We start from the raw sequence: 15,999 nt of genomic DNA on the forward strand, positions 1-15,999 counted from the left end.
TTACGGCTCAACAGGCGACCCAAGTATTCTATCTACCGTGGGCCTGCCAAACTAATCCAAATCTGAAAGGTTGGGATGTCGTTTATGAAGTGCCGCCACGTGCTAGACTATCTCCCCCAAAGGAAGAGGATTATGAACCTCACATTAACCCAGACACATATGAAGGAGAATTCTTCCAAGAGACACGTCTTTCCAAAAAGCGTTTCAAGAACCGCTATACTTCACCCCAAAACATTGAAGTAGACAGCGACAGTGAATCCGACATCACCCCAGAGGAGGAACAAGAAGAGCCGGAACAAGAAGAGGTTACTGCTGCGGATGACCTGTCATTGCTTGACCGATTACGTCAAGGTGGCCTTGCACATGTTGATGCCACTGAACCCTATGAGCCCGTCATTGATTATAGTGATGATGATGATTATGCATTTATTGATGATACTGATCGAGATTATTAGTAGTGTCAGGTATTAAATTTTTTAATGTTGTACTTGATGATGATACACTTAAGTGATACACATATTATTATTCATGTCGGTCTTTTTTTTATGTTGTACTAATTTCGTTTACTGTTTCTCATGGCAGGTGTTGAAAGATGGTGGGCGCTGGTCGGGAGCGCGCCAAGGCCCCTTCTTCGTCGGCGCGTGGTCTGAGGTCTTCGATTCCAGACGTACCTCTCCGCCGAGCGTTGCTGGACAGTATGTCCACACCGCCGGGCCCTTCTTCGTCGACCGCGGTGCCCAGCAGGGGACGAGGTAGGAAGAGAGGAGGTGGGGCACGTGGTCGCGGGAGAGGAGGTAGGGTGACTGCTAGGGCACCTTCCTCGCCGCCACCCCCAGCTGTTTCACCCGAGCACGTGACTGCTAGGGTGGACTCGTCCGAGGAGGAGGCTACACGGACTCCGGTCCACGAGCCTCCGGTCCACGGGTCTTGGGCCCACGAGCCTCGGGTCGACTGGCCTTCGGCCCACGAGAGTTCGGCCCACGAGACCCCGGAGGAGCACACGTCCGGATGGGGTACCTGGCCGGATCAGCCCGAGGAGCCGAGTGGCCATGCTGATGATGGCGGGGAGCCGACTGATCTTGAGGAGGAGGGTGGCACCGTGTACCAGCGTGGTGCTACACGGCTCCCGTCCGTGCCGGCGACCCGCGAGCAGAGGTGGTTGATCTTCCCTGATGGGGAGAGGTACGTAAGTGCATTTAATATTTTTGTACCTTCTGCATTCACGTTTCTTCAAATAACTAATGCGTTGGCCTTGTCATGCTGCAGGGGTTGGGACCACCATCATAGTGTCCGCCGGCCCAACTCCGTCCTTGGAGTTCTTTGCCGGCAAAACTTCCCGGGGTTTGTCACGTTGCCTGGTGAGGGTCGGCTTCCAGAGCTTGGGTTGAGCTGGGAGCACTACGTGGCTGCCCCGGCCCCGCCGGATGTCATTATCGACGGTGTCGTGTGCGACACGAGGGCAGACATGGTGATCAGGACGTTCTGGGTAATTTCTCCTTTACACATTTCAAAATCTTCAACTAGCTAGTTATTAATTGTACTAATCAATATTGTCTCATTTGATTGCAGACATTCTACAGGTGTGAGGAGGGATACGAGGAGGACAGCGCAAATGTTATCCAGAACGTCTGCAAGCGCCTACTCCAGAACTTACGGCACGAGGCTCGGGTGCAGGCTGTTCGAGACTACTACGCCTTGCGTGGTATCAAGAAGACCAAGCCGGCGTGCCGCGATAAGTTCCTGAGTAAGGAGCAGTACATGAAGGTAATTCTTAAGGCCTTCTACTTAAGTTCCTTCATTTAGTAATTCTTAGCCGTAGCGCTCAAGTTTCTATTTGCTAACTTAGGCGCCTCCGAGATGGTGTGCGGATCGGATGGATTGTTGGGAGGTGTTGGTCGATGAGTGGTGCTCACAAGAATGGCTAGCCCTCCACAACCAGGCCAAGGACAAACGTGCCCAAATGGAAGGTGTGCCACACCATCAAGGCAGCTCCAACTTATATCAGTTCGGGCGCAACTGGGTATGTGGTTTGCTTCATGATTCATGCAATTCATTCATCATGCTAGCTTGAGCCCTTTAATTACTAATTTTCATTGTTTCTCTCTTTCAGGCACGCCACAATAAGGCGGATAAGGTGCCAGAGGTGTACGACCTGTATGCCATGGCCCACACTGGCTCTTTCAAGAAAGTCAAGGCTTTCTCTCACTCTGACCTCGATGATGCAAACAACTTCACCAACATCTCCTCCCACAACAAGCTCGTGAGATATAGAGATGAGGGGAAGGCGAGGAAAGGGGAGGACTTTAACCCGAGCCAGGGTCCCATTGATCCAGAGCTGGTGATGATATCTGGTGGCGGGAGGTCCCATGGCTCCATAGCCATTGGAGATGGACTTATCCGTTGTCCTAGCACTCTCCCGGAGATCAAGGCGCGCCAGTCGAGCTCCGCTCCTGAGATAAGGCCTCGTGAACGGCCAGTGCAACTCGCCATCAAGGTTAGTGATACGTACTCAGTTATCTTTCTCCATTACATTGTGTGCGCTTCCATCAATGATTACAAATGGTCATGTGAGTGGTGTTGCAGGCTGCTATACAGACTGAGAGAGATAGAACGGAGAAACTTCTGGCGGAGGCGGCGGAGAGGCAGCGGGAGATGGAGGAGAGGACGAGAAAGATGATGGAGGAGGAGAGGGCACGGAATGACATGCAGGCAAGGGCCATGTACGAGCTCCTTGTGGTAAGTTTCTTCTGCAGATTACTTGCTAGTCTTAACATTTGAGTCTCATTACTAACTAGTATGACTCTGTTCTGAAAACCAAATGTGCAGTCTGTGTGCGAGAAGTCCGGTCAGCCCGCTCCGCCGATGCCAGTGATTGCTCCTGGGAGCACGGTGAGTTTAGTTTGAATGGACATTAGTTGGTAGTCTTAACATTTGAGTGTCGTAATGCTAACGAGACATTGGAAATGATCTTTGTTGCAGCTTAACTCCAGAAACGCATCGCACGATCCTTCTCCAGGTAGCGGCACTAGCCACCCCGCTCCTACAGCTCCCTGATCACGGTAAGTTTCTCTAGTGTTTTGCTTAACAAATGCATAAAGACCTAGACTTAGCTTTATTTCCTCCAATATGCTTACCATAATGACCTAGAGTTAGCTTATTTTCCTCCAAAATGACCCATTTTACCTAGGTTAGCTTATAAATGATGCAGTTCATCCAAGTTAGCTCAAAAATGACCCATTTTACCTAGATTAGCTCCTAAATGATCCATTTTACCTACGTTAGCTTTAAAATGGCCCATTTCACCTACGTTAACTCCAAAATGACCCATCTTACCTAGGTTATCTCATAAACGATCCATTTCAACTAATTTAGCTCATAAACGATCCATTTGACCTAAGTGAGCTAAAAAACGATCCATTTCACCTAAATTAGCTCTTAAATGATCCATTTCACCTAAGTTAGCTGAAAATGATCCATTTCAACTAAATTAGCTCAAAAATGATCCATTTCAACAAAGTTAGCTCAAAACCGATCCATTTCAACTAAGTTAGCTCAAAAACGATCCATTTGACCTAAGTGAGCTAAAAAAGATCCATTTCACCTTAGTTACCTCAAAAACGATCCATTTCACCTTAGTTACCTCAAAAACGATCCATTTCTAACTTTCTTATTTTGCCATTTTGCAGATTTCATTATGTGCTGGATGGAGTGCTTGTTCTACTCTTCTTCTTCTTGTCTTCTCATTCTTGTCTTCTCATTCTAGTCACCTTAGCTATGGAGTGCTACTTTATGTATGGATGGAACTTCTTTATGTATGAAATGATGGATGGAACTTGTTTATGTATGAAATGATGGATGGACCTTGTTTATGTATGAAATGATGTATGAACTTGTTTATGTGATGATTGCCTGTGAAATATATCTATATGTCATATATATTTTCTATGCAAATTGTGGGATTTAACAAAAAACAGAAAAAACAGACAATATGCAGGCTCTTTGCCGTCTGCCACCGACGGCAAAGAGCTCTTTGCCGTCTGCCGCGGACGGCAAAGAAGCCACGTGGCAGCCAACTGTGCTTCCTGGGAGCTGACCCATTTGGTCAGTTTGCCTACAGTGGCAGACGGCAAAGACTTTGCCGTCCGTGGCAGACGGCAAAGAATCAGTGGCAGACGGCAAAGAACCTGCCATCTAGTGACGTGTAGATGACATCATAAGGCGGACGGCAAAGACCAGAGAAATTTTGCCGTCTGCGGCGGACGGCAAAGGTCTGCCGTTAGCCACTTAACGGTCTGACAGCGCAATTATTGCCGTCCGCCTTCTTTGCCGTCCGCCGCAGACGGCAAAGAGCCTTTGCCATCCGCCGCCAGGAAGCAGACGGCAAAGCAGCTGTTTACCGTAGCCTTCTTTGCCGGAGCCTTTTGCCGTCAGCGGCTGACGGCAAAGGTCTTTGCCGTCCGCCTTTCGAGCCTTTGCCGTCCGCCGTGGCTGACGGCAAAGAAGCTGTTTCTTGTAGTGTTTCATGGATATCATTACTCTTTATAGCATACATGTAGTCACAATAATCATCATAGATAGCAACTTTGTCCACATAATCAACTGGAACCTCTTCCGACATAGTGGATTCATCACTAAATAAAGTCATAAACCTCTCCAAATACACTTTTATCAATATTATGAAAAGATTCAACACCCTCCAAAATAGTGGGATCATTACTTAGAGTTGACATTCTTCTAAACCCACTTTCATCAACATAATCATCACAAATAGGAGGTATGCTATCATCATAATAGATTAGCTCATCAAAACTTGGGGGAATAAAAATGTCATCTTCATCAAATATAGCATCCCCAAGCTTGTGGCTTTGCATATCATTAGGATCATGGATATTCAAAGAATTCATACTAACAATATTGCAATCATGCTCATCATCCGAAGATTTTATGCCAAACATTTTATTGACCTATTCTTCTAACACTTTGGCACAATTTTCTTTTCCATCATTTTCACGAAAGACATTATAAAGATGAATAATATGAGGCAAGCTCAATTCCATTCTTTTAAGTTTTCTTTTATAGACTAAACTAGTGGTAAAAGAAGAAACTAAAAGATTCAATTGCAAGATCTAAAGGTATACCTTCAAGAACTAACCTCCCCCGTAACGGCGCCAGAAAAGAGCTTGATGTCTACTACGCAACCTTCTTCCTGTAGACTCGTGTTGGGCCTCCAAGCGCAGAGTGTAGGACAGTAGCAAATTTCCCTCAAGTGGATGACCTAAGGTTTATCAATCCGAGGGAGGCATAGGAAGAAGATGGTCTCTCTTAAAAAACCCTGTAACCAAATAACAAAGAGTCACTTGTGTCCCCAACACACCCAATACAATGGTAAATTGTATAGGTGCACTAGTTCGCCGAAGAGATGGTGATACAAGTGCAATATGGAGGGTAGATATAGGTTTTCATAATCTGAAAATATAAAAACAGCAAGGTATCTAGTGGTAAAAGTGAGCGAGAACGATATTGCAATGCTTGGAAACAAGGCCTAGGGTTCATACTTTCACAAGTGCAAGTTCTCTCAACAATGATAACATAATTAGATCATATGGCAATCCCTCAACGTGCGACAAAAGTCACTCCAAAGTTCCTATCATGGAGAACACAAGATGAAATTGCTTGTAGGGTACGAAACCACCTCAAAGTTATTCTTTCCGATCAATCCATTGAGCTATTCCTATAAGTGTCACAAACAGCCCTAGAGTTCATAGTAAAATAACACCATATAACACACATCAATCAAACCCTAATGTCACATAGATACTCTAATGTCACCACAACTATCCGTGGGTCAATTATATGATATGCATCGAACAACTTTAGATTCATAAATTCGATCCAACAGAAAGAACTTCATGAGCATCCCGAGATTTCTACCGGAGAAAGGAATATGAAAATGTGCATCAACCCCTATGCATAGATAACCCCAATGTCACCATGGGAATCCGCAAGTTGATAACCAGAACATACATCAAGTGGACCAACAGAACATCCCATTGTCATGACGGGTATCCCATCGCAAGACATACATCAAGTGCTATCACATCCAAAGATACAATCCGACATAACAAAACCTCAAAGGAGAAGACTCTGTTCATCACAATTTAGAGAGGGAGAAACACCATATAATCCAACTATAGTAGCAAAGCTCGCTGTCGGACTCAAGGCTCCGCAGACCCAAGATAGATTCGAACTCTGCGGTGCGTGCGAAGAACTCAACCTACCTAGTCTGCCAACTCATCGATCTCACGGCCTAGCTCGATGAACTGGAATGGAAAGAGACACAACAGTTTACCCAGGTTCGGGCCACCTTGCGTTGTAATACCCTACTCCTGCTTGGTGGTGGATTAGCCTCGAGGTGGGCTGATGATGAACTAGTAAAAAGGGAGAACAACCTCAGGAGGTGTGTTCTTGTGTTTGTGTGAGCTAGTGAGGGTGCGGATGGTCTGAATGATCCGTCCTCCTCTATGGTGGTGGTTAGGCTATGTTTATAGTGACCTTGGTCCTCTTCCCCCAAAATGAAGGCGGGAAGGGATCCCACAACGGCCAAGTTCGAAGGGAGACAATTAGTACATCTTAGCATGACAAAAGGTGGTCTTCACCTTCAAAGCTTCTGGCTGTGACGCCATGGTTGGCTCAGCGATGACCTCCGTCCTGCTGTCCTGGCGGTCTCGGTCTTGTAGCACAGAAAGGGAAACCTTTGGCTGATTCCTCGGGACTCCGCGCCTGCGCTTGCCTCTTTAGCACCAAAGAGGAAACCTGTTGTACTACGCCCGCTGGCGCCCGCCTGGCCTTGGTCGTCATGGCTTGCGTCACCTTGACCTCACGAGGTGGGCGCCTGCATAGGAAACTCCGCTCCTCAGGAGCCAGCGTAGGGAGGCCGCTCCTTCTAGAGGTCTTGGCGTCGTCCACCTCGCGAGGTTTGGCCCCTCGCGAGGGTCTTGTATTGTTGGTGCTGAAGATGGGCCATAATAGAGCATTGATGGAGCCACGCCGTGGGCCGCAGGCAGGCAAGTCTGGGTACCCCGGTTCCAAGAACACCGATAGTAGCCCCAGGGCCCAAGGCGTTCTCGGACTTGGCTTCGAGGAGAAGCCAAAGGGCAAGGGCGAAGTGCTGCGGGCCCCAACCGCCTAGGGACCCGGTCGACGTGTGGCGCTTGATGGGACAAGGGCGTCTCCGCTTCCCCATGTGGCATCGGCAACCGTTCGACTTGACAAGAGCTTGCTGCATGTAGAAAGGCCATCATTACTGGGGATCATGAAGGCCGGCGGTTGGCCTCCCTCTGGCTATAAATGGTGGGAGGGAGGATCCCCTTGCCCATTTCCACTTTCTCGCTGCTTGCTCCTTCTTCTTCCTTCTTGTCCTGCCATCTTGTAGAAGCATCCATGGCACTGGTGAGGATGTTTTCGGCGCCGGAGAAGGGGAAGGCCACTCAGGAGCAAGTCGGGCCACTTCCGCCGAAAAAGAGGCTCGGCCGCTCCCGCGACGCCGGTGAAGGGCGCGAGGTGATGCAGCCCTGGCACGAGCGGCCTCCGTCGGGCTTCCCGCTCCCTGTGTATGCCCACACGAAGAGCACTGTGCACGGGGGAGATGCCTAGTTCTGCGAGGGTCGGGGTCGTGGAGGAGAAAAAGAGGTGGCTGCATGGCCACCCGGCTCGTGCACCCATGCGGAAGGCACAGCGCGCGAGTTTGTGGTGTGGGTGGCAATGCCGCCACGCACATTGATCCTGCTCCCGTGGTTCTTTGTAGAGGAGATACCGCCGAGGGGGCCCATCGAGCTATGGCTGCAACACGCTGGGTGCTGTAGCCAAGCTACTGAGGCGGAGGTCCAGGTCGTCCCCCAGGGCGACGTCTTCATTGCCCATGGATGGGCCGAGATCGCCCGTGCCTGCTGCCGGGGGGGGGGGGGTTCTCGCCATCCACTTCGAGTATGACGGGGCTTCGACGCTCTTCTTGAAGGTCTTTGGCGGGGACGGCCAGTGCCTGGAGTGCTGCTCTGGGAGAGGCAACCAACGCGGCGCGGCCAGGGGCGCTGAACTTGCCCATGGCCTTGCCAGCAGCTCCTCCACCAGCAGCAGCAACTTCCCGAAATCCAGTGATTCTCTGGAGTCTAGTGATGATGACAGCTATGAGCCGCCGAGCTCTCACCGTGCCCAGAGCACGGCAGTGGCGTTGACCCGGCACCGTAGGTGATGTCGCCGAGGCCGGGGTTCTTCTGGCTCACCTCTTTTTCTTTTCCTGCACGAAATCATGACGAGCCCCGTGGGGGTATGTAAAAAACTATAATGCTTTTGTCTTAATGCTATTGTACTTGGTTCGGTATTGTGATTGCGTATCCCGCCTCGGCACAGTGCTCTCTTTCGTTCTCACGGTAGCTTAGTGCCCTATGCTGACAGGACCCAGTCCCCAGGCAGGCTTCAGCCGTCGCTGGTATGCCAGGTCGCGATGCCGTGGTCAAGGCCTGGAGGTGAGCGGCCCGAGGTCCGATAAGAGCCCCTGGGCGCGAGGCTCAGGGGGTCCCCTTTAGCGTGCAAGCGGCTCCCTGAAGGCCAAAAGGGAAACGTCCTTGCCCGAGCGAGGTCGCGAGTGCCAAAGTACTGAGTCGTGAGGTTTATGCTAGCGCATAGGTGGTGACTTGTCTTGGTGAGTCCGCGATGGTTCCTTTGCTGCGAAGAGAGTTGTGGCACGATGCCCAAAGACGTCCTTTTGGTGGTCTTCTCAAGGAGGGCTCACGCCGATCCCTTCTTAATTAACTTCAAATGCATGATATCCCTCTTGCGTTGCATCCATTGAAGTCCATATGGTTAGCTTTTTTTCGCGCGTTTTTGGTTGCCTGCCGGTAGCATGCTGCCGGGATTGCTGTGAGGAGCGGGTCCTTAGCATTCAGCGGGCGAGGACAAGTCCCGGCAGGTTTGTCCTTTGGAGTATTTGACGCAACCACCCACTTTGTTGAGGTGGCTCGAAACAAGGTGGGGGCGCAGACTAATACAGCAAGGTGCCATTGCACGGAAAGGTTTAAACCATACGAAAAACATTGAATGACCGAGGGGTAAGCAAATGCAAACTCTGGAGATAAAATCAATGGACAAGTTCACATAGCTTTTGTCCATGCTTCTTTTATTCTCCGATAGCATCCATTCTCCATGTCCGTGTGTCTTGGGAGACCAGCATTTAGCTTGTCGTTTTCGGATCCCTGGCAAGGGCTGGAGGGTATCATAGATCTCTCACGGGCGACAAAACATGGTGTAAGGTAGGACCGTTTTTCTCTCTCCTTCCTCTTACACTTTTGATGATCTTATGACGGTCAGCACAAAATTCACGCTTATGCGGAAGGCCTTGCCGGAGCATGTTTGCCGGGGCGTCAATCAACGGATTCGCACCGACGCTCAACTCAGGATTTTCCCCTAGCAGGGCAAATGCTGAACCGTGTTTCACGCAGGCTCATCAACGTCGATGACGCTAAACCCAGTGTAGCTCAATCATCGACCAGTGAAAGTGGCGGAGAGAGGAACTATGTACCTTATCACGTTCCCCTCTTTCCAAATGGCGCTCGCATGGTAATCATGCTGCCTGAACCGTTCGGGGCTGTCACGCCGCTGTCATTCCCTTGCTCCCGCCACTGCGGCAGCCGCGGTGGAGATAGATGATGGGAACTGGACAGGGCAGGCGAAGGAGCGATGTTGCTTCCTTCTTGATCCGTTGTGTCGCGTTTTTTCTTGGGTGTCATGGATGATGAAGCCATCGACGAAGAAGACGATGATGAAGATGACACACTGCTTACACCCTCGGGTTCGCGCAAGCACTGTCGGTGTCAAAACCGGCAGATCTCGGGTAGGGGGTCCCAAACTGTATGTCTAAGGATCGAGGGTAACAGGAGGGAGGGGACACAATGTTTACCCAGGTTCGGGCCCTCTTAAGGGAGGTAATACCCTACTTCCTGGTTGATTGACTTTGACGAGTATAGGGGTTACAAGAGTCGATCAACCTCGAGATCATAATCGCTAAACCCTAGATGTCTAGCATGTATGATTATGATTGCCCCTATGGACTAAACCCCCTGGTTTATATAGACACTGGAGGAGACTAGGGTTGCACAGAGTCGGTTTACAGAGAAAGGAATCTTCATATCCGCACGCCAAGCTTACCTTCCACGCCAAGGAGAGTCCCATCCGGACACGGGGGAAAGTCTTCCATCTTGTTTCTTCACGGCCCATCAGTCCGGCCAACGTCACATAGCTCGGACGCCCAAGGACCCCGTAATCTAGGACTCCCTCAGTAGCCCCTGAACCAGGCTTCAATGACGATGTGTCCGGCGTGCAAATTTTCTTCGGCATTGCAAGGCGGGTTCCTCCTCCGAACACTTCAAATTAGTTGATCACTAGTACTATATCTGGATCTGTACAATAGTCACACCTCTGAATTACAAGGGAAAATACAAATAAGTTCTGTCTTCTGAAGATTTTACAGGTGAGACGTTACGTCCGGCCACTTTATTATTTCGAACCGTTTTTTAACCTCCAGTTCCGCGTTTCGAGATGCAGCCTCCGGCGACACGTCTTGTCAAAGTAGAGATCGTGCCCCCATATTACGGGATTCTCATCAATACGGGTTTGGGAAACCCAACCGTGCCACTTCACACGACCCCTTGGGAATAGGCGAGCTTCAAGGCTCGTGGGGGGTGCATGATAATAACTACGTTTATAAGGAGATAAGGTTCCCCATTTTACCCCATGCCTTCCTCTTCCTCGGCCCATCTGCCCTCAAGCTCCAGTGCCCAAGCTTCAATCCTCTCCGTTCCCAGAAAGTACTCCCGCCATGTCCGGATCCGGAACGCAGGGCAAGTGGATGGCTTCCTCCGTCACAGAGATAAACATCAAGGAACTCCGGGAAGCGGGGTACCTGGCAAAGGAGATCGCCCATCGGCTACCGGCAAAAAAGCAGATCATCCCCACACCAAAGCCCAACGAGAGGGTAGTTTTTATCCCTCATTTCCTCCGTGGACTGGGGTTTCCCCTTCATCCTTTCGTCCGCGGCCTCATGTATTACTACGGGCTAGATTTCCATGATCTAGCCCCGAATTCCTTCCTCAACATTTCGGTGTTTATCGTCGTATGTGAGGCATTCCTCCGCATTTCCCCCCACTTCGGCCACTGGCTCAAGGTCTTCAACGTGATGCCGAAAGTGGTGGACGGCCAGCACGCGGATTGCGGAGGCACTATGGTGAGCAAGCTTCCCAACGTCACTTGGCCCAAGGGCACCTTCGTGGAGACCGTGAAGGGATGGCAGCAGGAGTGGTTCTATGTCACAGAGCCCCGTGACTCCACATGGGCCGCTCCTACTGAGTTCAAGTCCGGACCTCCAATGCGGCTGGCATCCTGGCTCAACATGGGCCTGGACATGGCGTCGTCTAACGACGTGATGACGCTGCAGAAGTATATCAAGAGCATGGTAGACAAGAATACCAGCCTCGCCAGCATGATCCAGGTGATGCTCTTCCACCGGATTCTCCCCTGTTAGGCGCGTCAAGAGTTCATGTGGGAGTTCAACCCAGCCGGTCCCCGGACCCTGTAGCGGTTCTTCAGCATGAAGCACGAAGACATGTGGAAGCTGCTTTTTAAGACCCAGAAGTCATGGCCAGAGACAACCGAATACGTCGGCTACGACTGCCCCCACGCCGCGACCCCCGTAAGTTCTTTGATAACCTTACTTTGCTAATCCAAGGAGCATACTAAACTCCCCATTCTCTTCGCGGGGCTGGACGAAGAAAGCGGATCGGATTCACTGTCCGGCTCCGCTGCCCGAAGACCCAGCTATTCCTCTGTTGATGAGGATGCTGGTCCCGGCGCCGTACCAGGCGTCGGAAAAGAAGGTCAAGAAGAAGGGCAAGGAGACCAAGTGTGGCCCCTGCCGTAAAGGTGCTTCGGACATAGTGTCCGAGGACACCGAAACTCTCTCCTCCCCTGACAAAGAGGAAGAGGAGGAGGAAGACAGCAATCCCCCCTAAGGGGGAGAAGAAGAAGAGGGCAGCTTCCGCTGATCTAGAGGCGGACGCGTCCAAGAAAGGGAGAACCTCCCTTACGGATGACTCCGAGTCAGACGCCGACGAGTGGTGCCCCAGGCCGAAGCCCGTGGCCGGATCATAAGTACTCAAAGGTGTATATATATATATATATATATATATATATATATATATATATATATATATATATATATATATATATATATATATATATATATATATATATATACGGCTTCTTTGCCTTGTGGTTGTAATACATTAAATTGTGTGCTACAGTCCGGTTCATGTCCTCCCCCAGCGATCTTCATCTTCTGGGAACTCGCTGGGTCCTAACATGATGGAGAGTGAATCACCTCCGCCAGCCTCCTCGCCGACTGCTGCGGATAACACCGAGGTGTTTTCCCAAAGGACCCTTCCCGGACAGGGAGAGGTGCAGGAGGCTGCCAAGACGGCGCCAAAGGGTGATACCCTTGCAGCCGAGAACATGGGGGAACCGACCCCCATGGAGAGTGGAGACGGGGGCCATGTCCAGTTTGGCCCCCAACCAAATGTCATTCTAGAGACCCACACGGCTCTGGAGTCAGATGAGCAGCCTCCTTCAAAAGAAGGGGGCACGATCACCCCACCGGTGACTTCTGTCAATGCGGAGTTGCCGGATACTCTAATGGGGGCGTTTCAGAGCACCACCATTGCGGAAGAGCATCATACCCTTATGGGTACGGTGATTGCAAAGGTTGAGTCCGCGAAAAATGGATTGAATGAAGCCTACACTAGCCTTCTGAGAGGCTTTGAGGTATGTGAAATAATGCTTTTTAGATATGTATAAGAGGAATGCCTGTGTATAGATAGTAGCCCTTGAGACTCTGTTCGGTGTTCGCAAAGAAAATCCAAATAGAGGATGTAATAATTCATTCAGGGTATTAACATACATATCTGTTTGAAAAGTAGGCTGTGATGCAGGCGTCAGCTTCCCATGCCACCGAAGCGTCCGAGCTGAGGCGGAAGTTAGAGGAAAAACAAGGTATGTGACACCAAAAATATGTCTGAAATGAGACCAGCTCTGAATTGTTATCTTAATGAGATTTTTATAATAATGCTCATAGCTGACGCGTCGGAGGTCGAGACCCTCAAGAACGCGCTGGCCGAAGCCAAGAAGGGGGGAGGAGGAATGAGCCGCCCGCCTGAAGCATGAAGCAAGGGTGGAGGAAATCCAGCAAGAGCTCAAGGATGCGATAAACAAATCTGAGTCCTTAGAGCGCAAGATTTCGGATCAAAATTCCGATCTTGCTAAGGCCCTCCAAAGTGCACAGGAGGCCTAGACTGAAGCCCAAAGCTCTGTCCGGGAGATCCAAGAGGCAAAGCAGATTGCGGCGGGTAAGGCCTTTAACATGCAGACAAAATTCATGAGGAAAAGGTATATCTTGCTAACCCGGATTTGGAGTTCTCCAGGAGCGTTTGCGGACCTGCCCCGGAGTATTGCTGATGCTGCGGAGTTCTTCAGGGCCGAAGAGGGGAGCTCAACGGAGAAGCTGTTCTGGTCGCAGTACCTTGCGCCAGAGCATCCCGTGCCCCTCAGCGATCACCTGAAGCAGTTGACCGAACTGCATAGGGTAGCCGAATTGGCCATGAGGGATTTGATAATCCGTCTTTGGCCCGCCGAACCCATGCCCAGTAGCTACTTCGGTCTCATGAAGCGGCTGGTCAGTGCCTGCCCTTGGCTTGATGCCGTGAAGCGGTCGGTCTGCATCAAAGGTGCGCGGATGGCCTTCACCCGTGTCAAGGTGCAGTGGGCGAAGATGGACGCCGTCAAGCTCGCAACCGAGGGACCACCCCCAGGCAAAGAGCACCGCACGACGGAGCGGTATTTCGGTGATGTCCTAGAAGGATCCCGTATTGTAGAGGGCTAGTGTTCGAAAGACATCATTTTTGAATGAATGTATCTATGATGTCCAATCCTGTATTAGGAAACAAGGCTTATGTATGATATATTGCTTGTTTTACTTTAAAATATCTCCTCCTGTGCGGCTGTTTACGACATATGAGAGTTGGCCAGTCGTCGGCTTCAGCCCCCACGTAGGTAGTACGGGGGTGTTCAGGATAGCACGTAAACACACTTGACCCAATGTCTTGGTCCGTGATGGAGGTGTTAGTGCGGCGAACCAGGCAATCGGACTATGTGGCTTTATCGCTATCACTTAGCCATAGGAGTTTTACAATGGGAGTGTGGGCCCAACCCCTAGTATTGTTCGATTATCCAAACTTGGGTGCTATGAATGCCCGGCCGGGAGGAGGCCGGCCTATCGCATAATGCGGAAAAAATCGCAAGAGATTTATACTTAGTCACCGAATAGCTGACCAGCTCTCGCTGCATCATGAGATTCAGTTTTTGGCTTTCTCTACTGAGGTGTTTGTCCGGATGAACCGGAAACACAATCGCAGTAGTTCTCCCTTTACTACCTTAGCCGATCAAGCGGAACCTAAGGTAGCAACCACAGGAGCCGGGCAACCAAACTATTGACCAAAGACATGATTCGGAGCCAATGCATATAATGCTTTATTCAGGACGCCGAATTGCACTGTGAAAGTGTTCGGACTTTGTTTTAGTATTTAAAAAATGTACGTGGCTTAATAGAGCCCCTGGCGATTTAAGTCGTACCGAGGTCTACATGACAATCGGACAAAAACTGGGAAACAAATATTAAGAGATAAGCCAACGCCACATAGGTTGGGCTAAAAACTGTTTCCATTATAGTCTGATTGATACGTCAAAAACGTATTGGTGCAAATAGTGCAGTAAGCAACAAGGCTATTTTACATGCCGAACACAAGGGAAAGGTGTGTATGTGTCCTGAAAACGGACAAGGTGATCTTTAAAGATCCTTTAGGTACTCTGCCACACGTCTATGCTGCTTTTCTCCTTGGTGTATTGTCCTTCAAGAGGATCATCGATTGGTGTTTTCATCACCTCGAAAAGAGGCCTTGGTACCGTCGAAAAGGTGATGTGGGTTTTAAGGAACCAGGAAAAATAAAAAGAAGAGAAAAAGGAAATATGAGTGTCCTGATAGGGTCTAGCCGTATTGTGGACCTTATCTTTATTATGCCTCCATCCTTTCCCATGGTATTTTTAGTGCGTAATTATGTACGCGTGGTACATATGCCACAATTTGGTAGGGGCTGAGATGGAGGCCGAATTGCTAATCGAGCTCCTGACGAGCTGGACTATCGTACTGTGGGGTAGTCCGAACTCGTTTGACGGTATCCGGGGACTTGGCCGCCGATGTAATAGTTGGCTTGATAAGGCCACCCTGTACTTCCGCTGCCAGGGCCGCGGTGTGCTCCTCAGTACGGAGGGAGTGTTCCATGTTTCCATTGACTGTTATAACACTGCATGGTTCGGGCATCTTGAGTTTCAGATACGCATAGTGCGGGACTGCATTGAAGCGAGCGAACACGGTTTGTCTGAGCAGTGGATGGTAGCCACTGCGGAAGGGGACGATGTCGAAGATCAAGTCTTCATTGCGGAAGTTGTCCGACGAACCGAATACGACCTCCAATGTGAATCCTCTACACCAGGTATTACTGCTTTAAAGGTAGTTTTAGTGGGCTTGATTCTTGATGGATCAATACCCATCTTGCGGACTGTGTCCTGATAGAGCAGGTTAAGGCTACTGTTGCCGTCCATGAGGACTCGCGTAAGGTGGAATACATCGATGATTGGATCGAGGACTAATGCGGCCGAACCTCTGTGACGGATACTGGTCGGATGGTCCCTGCGATCGAAGGTGATCGGACAGGCAACCATGGGTTGAATTTTGGGGCGACTGCCTCTATCACATAGACGTCCCTTAGTGCACGCTTGCCCTCCCTCTTGGGTATATGAGTGACGTATATCATATTCACCGTTTTGACTTCGAGAGGAAATTTC

Source organism: Triticum aestivum, chromosome 4D, assembly GCF_018294505.1.
Source record: "Triticum aestivum cultivar Chinese Spring chromosome 4D, IWGSC CS RefSeq v2.1, whole genome shotgun sequence".
Lineage (NCBI taxonomy): Eukaryota > Viridiplantae > Streptophyta > Magnoliopsida > Poales > Poaceae > Triticum > Triticum aestivum.